Source organism: Bombina bombina, chromosome 2, assembly GCF_027579735.1.
Source record: "Bombina bombina isolate aBomBom1 chromosome 2, aBomBom1.pri, whole genome shotgun sequence".
NCBI classification, from domain to species: domain Eukaryota; kingdom Metazoa; phylum Chordata; class Amphibia; order Anura; family Bombinatoridae; genus Bombina; species Bombina bombina.
The window spans coordinates 887,372,027-887,379,156 of NC_069500.1; positions in this window are offsets into that span (position 1 = coordinate 887,372,027).

Below are 7,130 nucleotides of genomic sequence, written 5' to 3' on the forward strand. Positions count from 1 at the left end.
CAGGTCAACGCGTTTCGCCCACAGGCTTTATCAAGACATGTTAGTCTGTGCTGCTATGAGAATATTTAAATGCCTTCAGTTAATCTGATTGGCTATCTCAGACAATTAATTAAAGGTGGAACGTGTGAATAGGGTGTTTGGATATTTAAGGTGGAATCCTTTATCCAGTCAATGAGAAACTACTTCTTATTTATGGTGTTGTAATATAACAGGAGTTATCCTATAGCAGGGATAAAGGGAATATATACGAAGTTGTTATATGATGCTAAGGTGTTATCTATAGACATATATCATAGATGTTACATAAAGACCCATATACGTGGATAGGGAAGGGTAAATCCTTTGAACGAATTATGCTGAATCAATGTAGGGTAGAAAAAGTAATAGACTATAGGAACGGGGAGATATCTAACTCTGAGTTAAGTCCTTTTGGATGAAGGGTGTCCATATCATAGATCAATTTTGCTTCTAGTTTTAGGAGTTGTTTTTCCAGATTACCCCCCCTCCAATTAAGTTTAGCTTTGGCTAGGCCCCAGAATCTGAAATGCTTCAGATTATTCTGATGGCTTTCTCTAAAGTGTGAGTATAAATGTGTGTCGAGATTCCCTCTGTCTATGCATGAAAGGTGTTCTCTGATCCTCTCACGGAGGGTCCTAGTAGTTTCTCCTATGTAATATTTTTTACAAGAACACTCAATGATGTAGATGACCCCTTTGTCTTGGCATCTTATTGTTTCTAAATTTTAAACTTAAAATTATTTACTTCTATTTCTTTTAATTTAGAGCTATATTTACAAGAGCGACATCCGAAGCATGGGAAGAAACCAGAAAGTTTAGTTCCTTCTAGGCTTACCTCATAGCTGTTTCTTTTTATGGATTTTAGTTCGCTCTGTGCTAGGGTACTTCTGAGGTTTTTTGCTCTTCTGTAGATTATTTTAGGGTATACAGATACTTTGTCTCCAATTATTGGGTCCGACTGCACTAAGTGCCAAAGTTTTGTTAGAATTTTTTTGATTAGACTATTATTGCAATTATAGTCTGTAATGAATGATACTTCAATGGTATCTTTTTTATCATCATAATTTGTTACATGTATCTTTTATATAGTACAAGAGATCTTGTACTATATAAAAGATACATAGACGATATTATATTTGTATGGAAGGGTGAAGAATCTGAGTTAAAAGAAATGTGTGATGACATGAATAAGAATGACAGGAACATCCATTTCACATATACATACAGTAAAAACAAAGCAATCTTCCTTGATTTAGAAATTGAAGTAATAAACAATCAAATTATTACGTCGACACACTTTAAAAAGGTAGACGCTAACAATTTCGTACATTATAAAAGCTGCCACCTGGAAAGGTGGAAAAATAATATACCTAAAGGGCAATATCTAAGAATCAAAAGAAACTGCTCTAGACACACAGATTATGAAAGACAAATATTAATTCTAGAGAATAAATTCAGGGAAAGAGGCTACGATGAAAGAATTATGAATTCAGCTAAGGAAGATGTAGATAAAATAGATCGAAAAAACCTCCTAAAATATAAGACTGACAAACATGTAACAAATTATGATGATAAAAAAGATACCATTGAAGTATCATTCATTACAGACTATAATTGCAATAATAGTCTAATCAAAAAAATTCTAACAAAACATTGGCACTTAGTGCAGTCGGACCCAATAATTGGAGACAAAGTATCTGTATACCCTAAAATAATCTACAGAAGAGCAAAAAACCTCAGAAGTACCCTAGCACAGAGCGAACTAAAATCCATAAAAAGAAACAGCTATGAGGTAAGCCTAGAAGGAACTAAACTTTCTGGTTTCTTCCCATGCTTCGGATGTCGCTCTTGTAAATATAGCTCTAAATTAAAAGAAATAGAAGTAAATAATTTTAAGTTTAAAATTGGAGAAACAATAAGATGCCAAGACAAAGGGGTCATCTACATCATTGAGTGTTCTTGTAAAAAATATTACATAGGAGAAACTACTAGGACCCTCCGTGAGAGGATCAGAGAACACCTTTCATGCATAGACAGAGGGAATCTCGACACACATTTATACTCACACTTTAGAGAAAGCCATCAGAATAATCAGAAGCATTTCAGATTCTGGGGCCTAGCCAAAGCTAAACTTAATTGGAGGGGGGGTAATCTGGAAAAACAACTCCTAAAACTAGAAGCAAAATTGATCTATGATATGGACACCCTTCATCCAAAAGGACTTAACTCAGAGTTAGATATCTCCCCGTTCCAATAGTCTATTACTTTTTCTACCCTACATTGATTCAGCATAATTCGTTCAAAGGATTTACCCTTCCCTATCCACGTATATGGGTCTTTATGTAACATCTATGATATATGTCTATAGATAACACCTTAGCATCATGTAACAACTTCGTATATATTCCCTTTATCCCTGCTATAGGATAACTCCTGTTATATTACAACACCATAAATAAGAAGTAGTTTCTCATTGACTGGATAAAGGATTCCACCTTAAATATCCAAACACCCTATTCACACGTTCCACCTTTAATTAATTGTCTGAGATAGCCAATCAGATTAACTGAAGGCATTTAAATATTCTCATAGCAGCACAGACTAACATGTCTTGATAAAGCCTGTGGGCGAAACGCGTTGACCTGACACTGTGTTTTATGCTATTGATTTTATCCATCATTATTGTTATCTGTTAACAATTTTATGCTTCAAAGGACTTTCCATTTGAATTTCTATGTGCATGCTGGCACCAACTGACAACTAACTCCACCTACTGCTGTGCCGTTTGGCACCAACCTTGCTACAAAGAAACTCCTAGTCACTACTAGCGACCACAAAACCGACTGTCTCCTAAGAATTTCCTAGTCGCTCCCTTGCGACCGCCAAGTTCCTCAACAAAGGATAACCCAATCGCTACCAGCGACCGCAAAGACCATCTTAATTATCCTAAAAGATCCGCGAGTCGTTACTAACGACCACCTCATCCTAAACCAAAGAATTCCTTAGTCGCTACTTGCGACCGCCAAGTTCTTCAACAAAGGATAAACCAGTCGCTACCGGCGACCGCAAAGACCAACCTACACTTCTTAAAAGACCCTCAAGTCGTTACTAACGACCACCTTATCTTCAACTGGAAGGATCTATATGTTTCTCCTAGTCGCTGTTTGCGACCGCCAAGTCCTTCAACAAAGGATAAACTAGTTGCTACTAGCGACCGCAAAGACCAATTTCTAAATTTCAAGATCCTGCTAGTCTTTCCTCACGACAACAAAGCTATCATCTTTCGTGAACGCAAAGATTATCTTTAGATCCCCCAGGATTTCTTTACAGATTTAGGAATAGGGGTTGCCACGGCAACATCACCTACCATTTTAAACGTGACGTCACGTCACCTTTACACAAAAAGGCGCCCTTTTTCTCTCATCCAGTAACGCCAACCACCATATACAGGCAATTTAAGCCTACAACTGGACAGTTACTTTCTTGTCACTTGGCAAGTCAATATCTTGGGACATCAGTACATTTTTCGCTAAAGCGCAAGTACTTTTTCTTATTGTTCTTTTATGCTTATTTTAAGTATCTATACATTTATTAAGGGAGACGTCCCTTTGTTTTACATTGTATCATTTTGTATCATTTTAGACATCTTGACACCTCTGTTTTATTAGTATAATAAATTGCCTTTGGAAATTTTCCATTTGAACTATATTTACGCCTCTGTCTCTGTTCTGGTACATATATATATATTCCTTCCTATATATTATTATATATTATTACATATAAATACTTTGATGAATATATTTTTTTGTTGATTACATACTGGACACTGGTCCCTTTATTTAAATACACATCTCTTAGATATACCCGTGCTTTGAGCGCTTAACTTCACTTTTTCACATTGCTATTTACGAGGATTGACTATATCTTTATGGATCAATCTACACTAGCGCTAGTTACAGACATTAAAATACTTCCCATGACATGGTCGGATCATGCCCCAGTTATCTGTAGGTTGAGTTGGCCCGCTATACCAGACCACCCTTTTATCTGGAGGTTTGATGACTTCATGCTTAATAATCAGGTGATTAAAACCCAAATAGAAAACACACTATTAGAATATTTCCAAAATAACACTAGTGATGAACTACCTTCTCATGTTGTCTGGTAAGCACATAAGTGCGTAATGCGAGGGGAACTGATTAAACAGAAAGCCTTACTATCCAAACAAAAAAGAGTAAAATATATGTCCCTTCTTCTCCAAATACAGGATCTGGAGAAAAAACACAAGAGATCACCCACAGACACTCAAGATAAACTACAACTATAACAGGCTAGGAAAGATATACAAGATTTAAACACCCTTGAACATCAAAAACTCGCCCTAAAGACACAGCAGAAATACTACGAATTTGGGGACAAACCCGGGAAATTATTAGCAAGAGCTCTGAAAAGGAGACAATTAAAAGCCCACGTATATTCTATTATAAACAAGCAAGATCAAACCCTTAAAAGCAGCCCGGCAATTGCGGAGGTACTGCGCACATACTATCAAGGACTCTATAATTTGCAGAGTCACACTGACAAACCGGCGGGGGGAGGTCACATGGCTCACCTAATAAACATTGAAAAGTATTTAGATTCCCTGACACTACCATCCCTGTCTAACGAAGAGACAGAGGAGCTGGACGCACCTATAACTATAGAAGAGGTGGCCAACACAATAGATAGTCTCCATACAGGTAAAAGCCCAGGCCCTGATGGCTTCAGCGCCAAATACTATAAATTGTTCAAAGACGCCTTGTCACCACACCTAGCATCGCTTTTTAATAGTATAGGGGACACACAGGACTTCCCTCCTTCTATGCTTCTGGCCCACATAACTACCATCCCAAAGCTGGGAAAACCGGCAAATCGTCCAGAAAATTTTAGGTCAATATCCCTTCCAAATGTGGATTTAAAATTTTTTGCAAAAATCCTCTCGACCAGATTGAATAAGTTCTTGCCCACATTGATTTCCCCCGATCAGGTTGGCCAGGGACAATACCATAAAGGCTGCTCTACTAGCAAGCTACGCGCAGATCAGTGGCATTCCATCTATATTTATTTCAACTGACGCAGAGAAGGCCTTCAACAGGGTCAGCTGGCCTTTCCTCCGGGCTACCTTGTCGAAGATGAATTTTGGTCAACACTTTATACAAAGAGTCTTCTCTCTCTATTCAGCCCCATCTGCACAGGTCAAAGTTAATGATATCTTATCTGCCCCCTTTAAAATAACTAATGGAACGAGACAGGGCTGCCCGCTCCCCCCGTTATTATTCGCTCTGACTATAGAAGTTTTAGCACAGAAAATTAGAGATAATGAGAAAATCCCGGGAATTCTTATAGAGGGCCAGGAGCATAAACTTTCTTTATATGCGGACGACGTCCTCCTGTCAATATCAAATCCTTTGACTTCCCTTCCTGAGGTTCTAAGGGAGTTTGAGAGTTCTGGTAGGGTGTCTAATTTCCATTTAAACCAGACCAAATCAGAAATTTTAAACATAAATCTCCCCCAAGCAGAGATAAGTCAGTTGGCAGATATCTGCAAATTACGCATACAGACCCGTACTCTTAAATACCTAGGGATCAATCTCACACCAAAAGCAGATTTCCTATTTGAAGCTAATTACACCCACCTAATGACTCAGATAGTCAGTGATCTTTCTTCGTGGAAAAATAAAAAGATCTCATGGTTAGGCAGAATTGGAATAATAAAAATGAATATTCTTCCACACATTTTATATTATTTACAAACGCTCCCGATCTCCTTCCCAACACATTACTTAAAAAATTTGCAAGGAAGGATAGAAGAGTTCATCTGGGGAGGGGCTAAGCCTCGCATTTCTAAACACACCCTCTATTTACCCAAGGATAGGGGGGGCTGGGAGTCCCTAATCTCCTCCTGTACAAGAAAGCCATACACCTCCAACATCAGGTAGAATGGAGCAACAACTCAAAGGACAAAATATGGGTCCAGATAGGCAGGGCTCTTATGGGGGTACAAAATGTGGGCTCATTGGGGTGGACCTCTACAAAAAATAGGCCTAAATCAATTAATTCCCATCCATTCCTACAAGAATTTTTTACTCAATGGGACAAGATACTAATAGAGTACCCACACGTCTCCTCGAATCCCTCTCCCTTGACTCCATTTGTCCATAACCCAGACATCCTTTTCACAAACACCCAAAATGTGAACTTAAATACTATGCAGATAGGTCAGACTATGTTTTGTAGGTTATTAGCAGATAAAAAACTTAAAAAACTTGAGGACCTAGAAAATTCCGAACTTAAGATTTCATGGTACTTCCATATGCAGCTTCAGCATTACCTTTTGTCATGCAAAGCTAGGGAGAATATTGTTAGGCAGCCGACTTTAATGGAAACACTTTGTTTATTACCCCACATCCCCAAACATTTGATAGCCATAATGTACCGCCTTCTCACATCTCATAAAGAAACTCCCTTGCCTGCATATGCTGAACAGTGGAGGCGGGAACTTACACTCCCTTTCTCAGAGATGGATTGGCAAAAAATATTTCACAAACATTCAAAAGCATCAATTTCTGCCAGAACCCTCGAGTCTAACTACAAGTTCCTATCACGCTGGTATCGGACACCAGTCAGAATTAAGAAAATATATAAACAATCTGATGAGAGGTGCTGGAGGGGCTGTGGGGAACAGGGCACATTGCTCCATATATGGTGGAGTTGTGAACTAGTGAAGCCATACTGGCACTCAGTACTAAACATAATAGACTCCAAATTAAATATCAAGCTGAACAGAAACCCTGCTCTCTTGCTCTTCCATGGCTTACCTAAGCTGGTTGACAAATCCAAAAAACACCTCCTCTTTATGATGCTTAACAGCGCTAAATCTCTTATACCAAAAAACTGGAAATCGGTTAGAGTACCTTCGGTCTCTGACTGGGAAAACCAGATTGAGAGATATTTAATGCTTGAGCGATTTCGTTACATGAGAGATGACAAAATGGAATTATATGAATATATTCTGGGACTTTGGAAGCCCCAACTGGGGTAGCTTGTCGTATAGGATCAAGCCACTCAACTGTC